A 13,216-nucleotide genomic window follows, 5' to 3' on the forward strand; every position below is an offset into this window, starting at 1 on the left:
AGTTTGTAAAAACCGTGTAAGACAAGGGGCGAATGCCCGACAATGTATGATCAAAAGAGGGAGCGGAGGTTTTCGGCTGCAAGGTCTGAATGTCCAACCATAATTTGTAAAAATCGGGGAAGAAAAGGCTCGAAAGCCCGACTATACACCATCAAAAGCGGGAGCAGAGGTGTTCAGGTGCAAGAAGGTCTGAATGTCCGACCAAAAATTACTGAAAAATGGGTAAGAAAAGGTGCGAATGCCAAATCATACATAATCAAAATCGGGAGAGGTGGTGTTCAGCTGCAAGAAGCTCTAAATGTCCATCAATAATTGCTAGAAAACATGAAAGAAAATTTTCGAAAATCAAACCACACATGATCATAAGTGGGAGAGGAGGTGTTCAGCTGCAAGAAGGTGTGAATGTCCGACTAAAGTTCAAATATATTAACAAAAGCGGGAGGAGAGGTCTTCGGATGAGAGTGGTTGAAAATTTCCAACCATAATGTATAAAATGCGGTGAAAAAAAGGTGTGATAGAACACTAAAAGGTGGAGCGGAAGTGTTCGGCTGCAAGAAGGTGTGAATGTCCGACTATATTTGGTGAAAAGTAGGTGAAGCAAGGTCTGAATTCCCAACCTTACATCATCAAAAGCGAGATCAGAGGTGTTTGGCTGCAAGAAGGCCATAGTTTGCCAAAAGCGGGTAAGGTGCGAATGACCGACTAAATATCAACAAAAGTGGGGGCGGAGGTCTTCGGATGCAGGTGGGTGTGAATATCCCACCATACAAGTATGGTGGAGAGGAAGCTGTGAATGGCCGACCATAGTAAAAGGCGGGTGAGAGAAGGTGCGAATGTCAAACCATACATAATCAAAACAGGGAGCGGAGGTGTTTCTGCTGTAAGAAGGTGTGAATGTCCAACCATAGTTGGTAAAAAGCGGGTAAGAAAAGGTTAAAATACCCGACTGTACACAATCAATAGCGGGAGCGGAGTTGTTCGGCTACTAAAAGGTGTGAAAGTCCGACCATGGTTTGTAAAAAGCGGGTAAGAAAAGGTGCGAATGCCCGACAATGTATGATCAAAAGAGGGAGTGGAGGTTTTCGGCTGCAAGAAGGTCTGAATGTCCAACCATAATTTGTAAAAACCGGGGAAGAAAAGGCTCGAATGCCCGACTATACACCATCAAAAGTGGGAGCGGAGGTGTTCAGCTGCAAGACGGTCTGAATGTCCATCAATAATTGCTAGAAAACATGAAAGAAAATTTTCGAATACCAAACTGCACATGATCATAAGCGGGAGAGGAGGTGTTCAGCTGCAAGAAGGTGTGAATGTCTACCCATAATTACTGAAAAATGGGTAAGAAAAGGTTCGTATGCCCGAATATACACCATCAAAAGCGGAAGCGGAGGTGTTCGGCTGCAAGATATTGTGAACGTCCGACCAAAGTTTGTAAAAAGCAGTTAAGAAAAGGTTCGAATATCTAACCAAACATAATCAAAAGCGGGAGCAGAGCTGTTCGACTGGAAGTAGGTGTGAATGTCAGATCATAATTTGCAAAAAGCTGATGAGAAAGGGTGAGAATGCCCGACTATACACCATCAAATCCGGTAGCGGAGTTATTCGGCTGTGAGTAGGTGTGAATCTCCAACCATAATTGCTGAAAAATGTGTTAGAAAAGGTAAAAATGCCGGTCCATACATCATCAAAATCGGGAGAGGTGGTGTTCAGCTGCAAGAAGGTCTAAATGTCCATCAATAATTGCTAGAAAACATGAAAGAAAATTTTCGAAAATCAAACCACACATGATCATAAGTGGGAGAGGAGGTGTTCAGCTGCAAGAAGGTGTGAATGTCCACCCATAATACCTGAAAAATGGGTAAAAAAAAAGGTGCGAATGCCCAACCATACATCATCAAAAGCAGGAGTACATGTGTTCGGCTACAAGAAGGTGTGAACGTCCAACCAAAGTTTGTAAAAAGCAGTTAAGAAAAGGTTCGAATATCTAACCAAACATAATCAAAAGCGGGAGCAGAGCTGTTCGACTGCAAGTAGGTGTGAATGTCAGAGAATAATTTGCAAAAAGCTGATGAGAAAGGGTGAGAAATCCCGACTATACACCATCAAATGCGGTAGCGGAGTTGTTCGGCTGTGAGTAGGTGTGATTCTCCAACCATAATTGCTGAAAAATGTGTTAGAAAAGGTAAGAATGCCGGTCCATACATCATCAAAAGCGGGAGAGGTGGTGTTCGGCTGCAAGTAGGTGTGAATGTCCATTAATAATTGCTTTAAAACATGAAAGAAAATTTTCGAATATCAAACCTTACATGATCATTAGCGGGAGAGGAGGTGTTCAGCTGCAAGAAGATGTGAATATCCACCCATAATTACTGAAAAATGGGTAGGAAAAGATGCGAATGTCCAACCATAAATCATCAAAAGCAGGAGTGGAGTTGTTCAGCAACAAGAAGGTATGAAAGTCCAACCATGGTTTGTAAAAAGCGGGTAAGAGAAGGTTCGAATACCCGAATATATACCATCAAAAGCGGAAGCGGGGGTGTTCGGCTGCAAGAAGGTGTGAACGTCAGATCATAATTGTTGAAAAATGTGATAGAAAAGACTAGAATGCCGGACAATACATCATCAAAAGCGGGAGAGGTGGTTTTTCGGCTGCAAGTAGGTGTGAATGTCCAGCCATAATTACTCACAAACGGGGGAAGAAAAGGTAGTATTTCCAGACCACACATGATCAAAACAGGGAATGGAGGTGGTTCAGCTGCAAGGTGTGAATGTCTGTCTAAAGTTTGTAAAAACCGTGTAAGACAAGGGGCGAATGCCCGACAATGTATGATCAAAAGAGGGAGCGGAGGTTTTCGGCTGCAAGGTCTGAATGTCCAACCATAATTTGTAAAAATCGGGGAAGAAAAGGCTCGAAAGCCCGACTATACACCATCAAAAGCGGGAGCAGAGGTGTTCAGGTGCAAGAAGGTGTGAATGTCCGACCAAAAATTACTGAAAAATGGGTAAGAAAAGGTGCGAATGCCAAATCATACATCATCAAAAGCAGGAGCGGATGTGTTCGGCTACAAGAAGGTTTGAATGTCCAACCATAGTAAGTAATAGGTGGGTAAGAAAAGGCTCGAATGCCCGACTATACACCATCAAAAGCGGAAGCGGAGGTGTTCGGCTGCAAGACGGTGTGAACGTCCGACCAAAGTTTGTAAAAAGCTTTAAGAAAATGTTCGAATATCCAACCAAACATAATCAAAAGCGGGAGCAGAGCTGTTCGACTGCAAGTAGGTGTGAATATCAGATCATAATTTGCAAAAAGCTGATGAGAAAGGGTGAGAAATCCCGACTATACACCATCAAATGTGGGAGCGGAGGTGTTCGTCTGTGAGTAGGTGTGAATGTCCGACCATAATTGCTGAAAAATGTGTTAGAAAAGGTAAGAATGCCGGACAATATATCATCAAAAGCGGGAGAGGTTGTGTTCGGCTGCAAGAAGGTGTGAATGTCCAGCCATAATTACTCACAAACGGGTAAGAAAAGGTACTATTGACAGACCATATATGATCAAAACAGGGAGGGGAGGTGGTTCAGCTGCAAGAAGGTTTGAATGTCCGACTAAAGTTTGTAAAAAGCGGGTAAGACAAGGTGTGAATGCCCGACAATGTATGATCAAAAGAGGAGCGGAGGTTTTCGGCTGCAAGAAGGTCTGAATGTCCACCCATAATTACTGAAAAATGGGTAAGAAAAGGTGCGAAAGCCCAACCGCACATGATCATAAGTGGATGAGAAGGTGTTCGACTGCAAGTAGGTGTGAATGTAAGATCATAATTTGTAAAAAGCGGGTAAGAAAAGGTAAGAATGCCCAACCATAAATTATCAAAAGCGGCAGCAGAGTTTCGGCTGGTATTTATCAATGTCTAGATAGATTTCAACAAAAAACAACGTTGTACTTTGCAGTAAAAGAAAGTGCAAATCAAAAGTTTTAGGAATCCGAGAATAAGCTTATTTTCATGAGTTCTGCACGATTTCGGATTTTATGTATAAAATGAATTTCTTCACGCAAACTAAGTTAACACTGCTTTGTCCTTCATATGTACCCATTTCTACATATATTTCAAGCATAAACTTCCTCATATTACCCTGAATGAGAAAGAGCCACACTTGTGATTAAGCCATACCTCCCTTTTGAGGAGTTCTGCATGATTTGGGATTTTATCTATAAAATTAATTCCTTCACTCAAACTATGTTAAAACGGCTTTTACCTTCATATTTATCAATGTCTCGATAGATTTAAACAAAAAAACAACGTTGTACTTTGCAATAAAAGAAAGAGCAAATCAAAAGTTTTAGGAATCCGAGAATAAGCTTATTTTCATGAGTTCTGCACGATTTCGGATTTTATGTATAAAATTAATTCATTCACTCAAACCAAGTTAAAACTGCTTTTTCCTTCATATTTATCAATGTCTAGATCGACTTCAACAAAGAACAACATTGTATTTTGCAGTAGAAGAAAGAGCAACACTGAAGGATCAGGAATCCGAGAATAAGCTTATTTTCTTATGGGCAAGTGGGAACTGCTTTGTCCTTCATATTTATCAATGTGTAGATGGATTTCAACTTCTTCTACTGCAAAGTCTTTGTTGAAGTCGATCTAGACATTGATGAATATGGAAGGACAAAGCAGTTTTAACTTGGTTTGAGCAAAGCAATTCATTTTATAGCAAAATCCGAAATCGTGCAGAACTCATGAAAGCAGGCTTATACTCGGATTCCTGAAACTTTAGATTTGCTCTTTCTTTTACTGCAAAGTACAACGTTGTTTTTTTGTTTAAATATTTCTAGACATGGTAAATATGAAGGACAAATCAGTTTTAACATAGTTTGAGTGAAGTAATGCATTTTATAAGCAAAATCCCAAATCATGCAGAACTCACGAAATGCTTTTTCTCGCTTTTCACTGCTTTTTACAAACTTTGGTCGGACGTTCACACCTTCTTGCATCCGAACACCTCCGCTTCCGCTTTTGATGATGTATATTCGGGCATTCGAACCTTTTTTTACCCGCTTTTTACAAACCATTGTCGGATTTTCACACCTTCTTGCAGCCGAACACCACCTCTCCCGCTTTTGATGATGTATGGTCCAGTATTCTTACCTTTTCTAACACATTTTTCAGCAATTATGGTCGGACATTCACACCTACTCACAGCTGGACACCTCCGCTCCCGCTTTTGATCATACAATGTCGGGACATCGCTCCTTGTCTTACCAGCTTTTTACAAACTTTAGTCGAACATTCACACCTTCTTGCAGCTGAACACCTCCGCTCCCGCTTTTGATGATGTATAGTCGGGCTTTCGAGCCTTTTCTTACCCGGTTTTTACAAATTATGGTTGGACATTCAGACCTTGCAGCCGAACACCTCCGCTCTCTCTTTTGATCATACATTGTTGGGCATTCGCACCTTGTCTTACCCGCTTTTTACAAACTATAGTCAGACATTCACACCTTGCAGCTGAACCTCCGCTCCCTGTTTTGATCATGTATGGTCTGGCAATACTACCTTTTCTACCCCCGTTTGTGAGTAATTATGGCTGGACATTCACACCTACTTGCAGTCGAACAGCTCTGCTCCCGCTTTTGATGATGTTTGGTTGGATATTCGAACCTTTTCTTAAATGCTTTTTACAAACCATGGTCGGACGTTCACACCTTCTTGTAGCCGAACAACTTCGCTCCCGCTATTGATTGTGTACAGTCGGCTATTTTAACCTTTTCTTACCCGCTTTTTACCAACTATGGTCGGACATTCACACCGTCTTACAGCGGAACACCTCTGCTCCCGCTTTTGATGGTGTATAGTCGGGCATTCGAACCTTTTCTCATCAGCTTTTTGCAAATTATGATCTGACATTCACACCTACTTGCAGTCGAACAGCTCTGCTCCCGCTTTTGATTATTTTTGGTTGGATATTCGAACCTTTTCTTAACTTCTTTTTACATATTTTGGTTGGACGTTCACACCTTCTTGTAGCCGAACACTTCCACTCCTGCTTTTGATGATGTATGGTTGGGCATTCACACCTTTTTTTTGCCCATTTTTCAGGAATTATGGGTGGACATTCACACCTTGCAGCTGAACACCTCCTATCCCACTTATGATCATGTGCGGTTTGATTTTCGAAAAGTTTCTTTCATGTTTTCTAGCAATTATTGATGGACATGTAGACCTTCTTGCAGCTGAACACCTCCGCTCCCGCTTTTGATCATACATTGTAAGGCATTCGCACCTTGTCTTACCCACTTTTTACAAACTTTAGTCGAACAGTCACACCTTTTTGCAGCCGAACACCACCTCTACCGCTTTTGATGATGTATGGTCCAGCATTCTTACCTTTTCTAACACATTCTTCAGCAATTATGGTCGGACATTCACACCTACTCAGAGCCGAACACCTCCGCTCCCGCATTTGATGGTCTATAGTCGGGCATTCTACAGCGAAAAAGACTCATTCTTATGTTTGGTTAGATATTCGAACCTTTTCTTAACTGCTTTTTATAAACTTTGGTCGGACGTTCACAATATCTTGCAGTCGAACACCTCCGCTTCCGCTTTTGATGGTGTATATTCGGGCATACGAACCTTTTCTTACCCGCTTTTTACAAACCAAGGTCGGACTTTCACACCTTCTCTTAGCTGAACAACTCCGCTCCCTCTTTTGATTGTGTACAGTCGGGTAATTTAACCTTTTCTTACCCTCTTTTTACCATCTATGGTCGGACATTCACACCGTCTTACAGCGGAACACCTCCGCTCCCTCTTTTGATGATGTATGGTTAGGCATTCGCACCTTTTCTTACCCATTTTTCAGTAATTATGGGTAGACATTCACACCTTCTTGCAGCTGAACACCTCCTCTCCCGCTTATGATCATGTGCAGTTTGATATTCGAAAATTTTCTTTCATGTTTTCTATTAATTATTGATGGACATTCAGACCGTCTTGCAGCTGAACACCTCCGCTCCCACTTTTGATGGTGTATAGTCGGGCTTTCGAGCCTTTTCTTCCCCGGTTTTTACAAATTATGGTTGGACATTCAGACCTTCTTGCAGCCGAAAACCTCCACTCCCTCTTTTGATCATACATTGTCGGGCATTCGCACCTTTTCTTACCCGCTATTTACAAAAAATGGTCGGCCATTCACACCTTCTTGTAGCCGAACACATTCGCTCCCGCTATTGATTGTGTACAGTCGGGTATTTTAACCAACTACGGTCGGACATTCACACCTTCTTATGGCGGAACACCTCCGCTCCCTCTTTTGATGGTGTATGTTCGGGCATTCGAACCTTTTCTTACCCGCTTTTTACAAACTATGCTCGGACATTCAAACCTTCTTGTAGCCTAACACATCCAGTACTGCTTTTGATGATGTATGGTTGGGCATTCGCACCTTTTTTTTTACCCATTTTTGAGGAATTATGGGTGGACATTCACACCTTCTTGCAGCTGAACACCTCCTCTCCCACTTATGATCATGTGCGGTTGGATATTCGAAATTTTTTTTTCATGTTTTCTAGCCATTATTGATGGACAATCAGACCTTCTTGCAGCTGAACACCTCCGCTCCCACTTTTGATGGTGTATAGTTGGGCTTCCGAGCCTTTTCTTCCCCGGTTTTTACAAATTATGGTTGGACATTTAGACCTTCTTGCAGCCGAAAACCTCCGTTCCCTCTTTTGATCATACATTGTCGGGCATTCGCACCTTTTCTTACCCGCTTTTTACCAATTATGGTCGGATATTCACACCTTCTTACAGCGGAAAACCTCCGCTCCCTTTTTTGATCATTTATGGTCTGGCAATACTACCTTTTCGTACCCGTTTTTGAGTAATTATGGCTGGACATTCACAGCTTCTTGCAGCCGAACACCTCTTCTCCCGCTTTTGATGATGAATGGTCCGGCATTCTTACCTTTCCTAACACATTTTTCAGCAATTATTGTCGGTCATTCACACCTTTCTCATCAGCTTTTTGCAAATTATGATCTGACATTCACACCTACTTGCAGCCGAACACCTCGGCTTCCGCTTTTGATGGTGTATATTTTGGCATTCGAACCTTTTCTTACCCGCTTTTTACCAACTATGGTCGGATATTCACACCTTCTTACAGCGGAACACCTCCGCTCCCTCTTTTGATGGTGTATGTTCTGGCATTCGAACCTTTTCTTACCCACTTTTTACAAACTATGCTCGGACATTCACACCTTCTTGCAGCGAAACACGTCCGCTCCCTCTTTTGATTGTGTACAGTCGGGTTTTTTAACCTTTTCTTACCCGCTTTTTACCAACTATGGTCGGACATTCACACCTACTTGCAGTCGAACAGCTCTGCTCCCACTTTTGATTATGTTTGGTTGGATATTCAAACCTTTTCTTAACTGCTTTTTACAAACTTTGGTCGGACGTTCACAACTTCTTACAGCCGAACACCTCCGCTTCCGCTTTTGATGGTATATATTCGGGCATTCGAACCTTTTCTTACCCGCTTTTTACCAACTATGGTCGGACATTCACACCGTCTTTCAGCGGAACACCTCCGCTCCCTCTTTTGATGGTGTATGTTCGGGCATTCGCACCTTTTCTTACCCGCTTTTTACAAACTATGGTCGTACATTCAAACCTTCTTGTAGCCGAACACTTCCGCTCCACCTTTTAGGTATCTATCACACCTTTTTTTTCACCGCATTTTATAGATTATGGTTGGAAATTCTCAACCACTCATCCAAAGACCTCTCCTCCCGCTTTTGTTAATATATTTGAACTTTAGTCAGACATTCACACCTACTTGCAGCCGAACACCACCTCTCTAGCTTTTGAGGATGTATGGTCCGGCATTCTTACCGTTTCTAACACATTTTTCAGCAATTATGGTAGGACATTCACACCTTCTTGCAGCTGAACACCTCCTCTCCCACTTATGATCATGTGCGGATTGATTTTCGAAAATTTTCTTTCATGTTTTCTAGCAATTAAAAATGGACATTTAGACCTTCTTGCAGCTGAACACCTCCGCTCCCGCTTTTGATCATACATTGTCAGGCATTCACACCTTGTCTTACCCGCTTTTTACAAAATGTAGTCGAACATTCACACCTTTTTGCAGCCGAACACAGTTTTTTGCAGCCGAATTTGGGCATTCGAACCTTTTCATACCCACTTTTTACCAACTATGGTCGGACATTCACACCGTCTTACAGCGGAACACCTCCGCTCCCTCTTTTGATGGTGTATGTTCGGGCATTCGAACCTTTTCTTACCCGCTTTTTACAAACTATGCTCGGACATTCAAACCTTCTTGTAGCCGAACACATCCACTCCTGCTTTTGATGATGTATGGTTGGGCATTCGAACCTACTTGTTGCCCGCTTTTCATTAATTATGGGTGGACATTCACACCTTGTCGCAGCCAAACACCTCCGCTCCCTGTTTTGATCATGTATGGTTGGACATTCGCACCTTTTCTCACCCGCTTTTTGCAAACTATGGTCGGCCATTCACAGCTTCCTCTCCACCATACTTGTATGGTGGGATATTCACATCCACTTGCATCCGAAGACCTCCGCCCCCACTTTTGTTGATATTTAGCCGATCATTCGCACCTTACCCGCTTTTGGCAAACTATGGCCTTCTTGCAGCCAAAAACCTCTGATCTCGCTTTTGATGATGTAAGGTTGGGCATTCAGACCTTGCTTCACCTGCTTTTCACCAAATATAGTCGGACATTCACACCTTCTTGCAGCCGAACACTTCCGATTCACCTATTAGTTTTCTATGGGGCATTCACACCTTTTTTTACACCGCATTTTATAAAAACACCACAGGAACACCGTATTGAGGCTTTGTTCTGACCGCTCATTCGGTGTTGCGTTACTTTCAAGCAATTCTCCTGGTTAGCCCGCACTCGGCTCGCTCCCAGAGCCGTGTTAAAGTCTGCTTCGCATTCACTCTCTTTTCTCAGCAGATTAAAAGAAACTTCCATCCTGCACCGCTGTTTGCTTTTTCACAAGAGCAGAGGAGAGCGCACCGTTCCCAGCGGCACTGCAGTACCGGGTCGATGCTTGGAGTGAACGGAGCAAGCTCCTTTTTCAACTCCTATTGATAAAAATCCATTTAATATGTAGTCCTCGCATAGACATATCACATATTAAACTGATAAGTACAGATACTACACTTGATCTTAGCCAAAAGGCCGAGAAGCGATATCTGTCCACTGGTTCACGTCCGAGGGCCCTTCCTGGCACAATGCGCACTTGTAGCGGTGTTCTTTTTATGGCCATAGTGTCACTTTGCACCTCCGCCCACCCGCTGCACTGAGCACTCTTCAACCCTTTTAAATGGTATAACTTTACACTACAGCACGCTCCAGCGAGCACCATTCAAGCAACATCGGCACAGTCGTAACAAGTAAGGCGACTCTACTCAGAGAAGTCACTCTGCACAGTAACAAGATTTCTTTTGCACAGACAGAAAGGGCTTCCCCCGCAAAGGTAAAGCCTGCCAAAAATAGAAACAATTCATTAGTGCTGCTCTCCACGGAAGTCTTTAGTAAAAGGCGAAAGACTTGTACATTATGAAGAGAAACCAGTGTCCGATTATCCATCACTGCGGGAGCAGGGCATCAGGCTAGTTGGCATAGCCACCTTCCCCATGGTGAGCTTTGCTTGGTTGAGACGCTTGCTCCCCCCCCTTGCTCCTCGGCTGACCAAGTAGGAACAATCGGGCCCTATTCGATGGCTGCCTTGTCTTTTACTCTGTGCAAAAGACAAGGCAGCCACAAACAACACGGGAACACCGTATTGAGGCTTTGTTCTGACTGCTCATTCGGTGTCGCGTTTCTTTCAAGCAATTCTCCCGGTTAGCCCGCACTCGGCTCGCTCCCAGAGCCGTGTTAAAGTCTGCTTCGCATTCACTCTCTTTTCTCAGCAGATTAAAAGAAAGTTTCATCTTAGGCTCCCTGAAACTTCCATCCTGCACCGCTGTTTGCTTTTTCACAAGAGCAGAGGAGAGCGCACCATTCCCAGCGGCACTGCAGTACCGGGTCGATGCTTGGAGTGAACGGAGCAAGCTCCTTTTTCAACTCCTATTGATAAAAATTCATTTAATATGTAGTCCTCGCAAAGAGGACATATCAGACATTAAACTGATAAGAACAGATACTACACTTGATCTTAGCCAAAAGGCCGAGAAGCGATAACTGTCCACTGGTTCACGTCCGAGGGCCCTTCCTGGCACAATGCGCACTTGTAGCGGTGTTCTTTTTATGGCCATAGTGTCACTTTGCACCTCCGCCCACCCGCTGCACTGAGCACTCTTCAGCCCTTTTAAATGGTATAACTTTACACTACCACACGCTCCAGCGAGCACCATTCAAGCAACAACTTTGCACTCCAGCTTCGAACATCGGCACAGTCGCAACAAGTAAGGCGACTCTACTCAGAGAAGTCACTCTGCACAGTAACAAGATTTCTTTTGCACAGACAGAAAGGGCTTCACCCGCAAAGGTAAAGCCTGCCAAAAATAGAAACAACTCATTAGTGCTGCTCAACGTTGTACTTTGCAGTAAAAGAAAGAGCAAATCTAAAGTTTCAGGAATCCGAGAATAAGCTTACTTTCATGAGTTCTTCACGATTTCGGATTTTGCTATAAAATGAATTCCTTCACTCAAACTAAATTAAAACTGCTAAACCGCTAATCTGTTACATACAAGGCAGATGTCAAATTCACCGAAATAGGATCTAAGGGTATTTGGCCAATCGAGCTGTAGCAGCTTCGGTAAAAGAGTATAAGTTGAAGAGTTTGTGAATAAAGGTGTGCGCACACATAGTGAGTTGTAGGAAAATAGGCAGGGAGCAATGCTGGCTGGGGTATATGTTCTTGTATGTTGTCTGACTGTTTGATTTGAATGTGTTGTGTAAGTGTCCTGTTGAATGTTACATGTTTGGGCTTTGACACGCTTCACTGTGGTTGTTAACTGTGTGGTGTGTCCTGAAATGTTATATGTTTGGGCTGTGTGACATGCTTAATGCTTGTCAGTAGCTACCCACTTATTCATATATAGCAACTGACAACATAAGAAGTCCGGACATACTTTGATAGTAGTTGTAGAAGTATCCTTATTGATAATAGATAAACTAATTCATAGTGATAGAACAGTGGATGAACAGGTGCCTGCACATGTCTCATGAAAATAAAATGGGTGTATGATTGCTGACGGCAGAGCAATACTGCCAAACTTATGAGTTCTTGTGGCAAACTTGATTCAGTGTCTTGACGTGTATACGCTGTTTCGCTGACTTGTCACAAGAAACAAAGTGTGTTTGATAAGATCCGACCATTTTATTACGGGAGGATCAGTATGTATGGATTCTGATGTGACTGATAAACCCATTCGTATCTTAAGCATAATCTAATACGTGAGACAACGCCCTGGCACACAATCAAAAAAAAAAAAGAGAGAGCGGTTTTGTGTCCCCACAGTCCATAATGTAGAAAAGAGAGAAAAAAGCCTTTCTGATTTGGTGTGTGTGCTCACAGTGCAGAGTGTAGAAAAAAGAGAGAAAAGAAAGCCGTTTTGGTGTCACGGGTGTTGTGACTTACACACACACATTTCTGAATTGAGAAAGGAAATTATTATAGAGAAAGCACTAGAGTTTAGATCCCACATTTGTTGATAGGCATTCATTTAATTTTTCTTTTAATCAGTTTTAAAGTGAATACTAACTGAGAAATGAAAAAGGTGAAGAGTTTAGAAGCTTGGTTCAAGAGCAAAACTTGGTTTATGATCAGCTGAGTCTCTAAACAGAACAGCAAAGGGCTTCATCGAACATTTAAAAAAGATTCAGATTGTTAGAATATCCAGAATTTATAGGAATGGTGGTGATTACTCTTATTTTCTAGAATGGAAATAACTGCACCATGTCTGTTTTATGAATTTAAGGGGCTAAAAAGTTTTGTTCTCGTTTTTCTATGATTAACCGAATGTATGTGAGAGTCCAAACAGACAGAAGGGTTACGGCCGAGCGCTGGACCTTCCAAAAAAGATGAGACAGGCTGGACCTGTGCCATACTAGTTAAGACCTGCCTGTGGATAACAGGTTCTTTAAACTCTCACACACACAAACTCACACACGTTCGCACACATACACCCATACACA

The 13,216-nt window shown here is 42.6% G+C and overlaps 3 non-coding genes across 3 annotated transcripts; all 3 read right to left on the bottom strand.

The window, feature by feature from the left end:
- Nucleotides 1-10,075: 10,075 nt before the first annotated feature.
- Nucleotides 10,076-10,263, bottom strand: LOC140275981 (U2 spliceosomal RNA). Its single transcript, XR_011908677.1, has one exon. It is a non-coding gene; the product is annotated as a U2 spliceosomal RNA (small nuclear RNA).
- Nucleotides 10,264-10,538: 275 nt separating this feature from the next.
- Nucleotides 10,539-10,652, bottom strand: LOC140275864 (U5 spliceosomal RNA). Its single transcript, XR_011908573.1, has one exon. It is a non-coding gene; the product is annotated as a U5 spliceosomal RNA (small nuclear RNA).
- Nucleotides 10,653-11,063: 411 nt separating this feature from the next.
- LOC140276334 (U2 spliceosomal RNA) lies at nucleotides 11,064-11,254 on the bottom strand. The gene has a single exon (XR_011908936.1). It is a non-coding gene; the product is annotated as a U2 spliceosomal RNA (small nuclear RNA).
- Between the last annotated feature and the right edge of the window lie 1,962 nt (nucleotides 11,255-13,216).

This window comes from Leuresthes tenuis, unplaced genomic scaffold (genome assembly GCF_036924035.1).
Source record: "Leuresthes tenuis unplaced genomic scaffold, fLeuTen1.0.hap1 SCAF_18, whole genome shotgun sequence".
NCBI classification, from domain to species: Eukaryota; Metazoa; Chordata; class Actinopteri; order Atheriniformes; family Atherinopsidae; genus Leuresthes; species Leuresthes tenuis.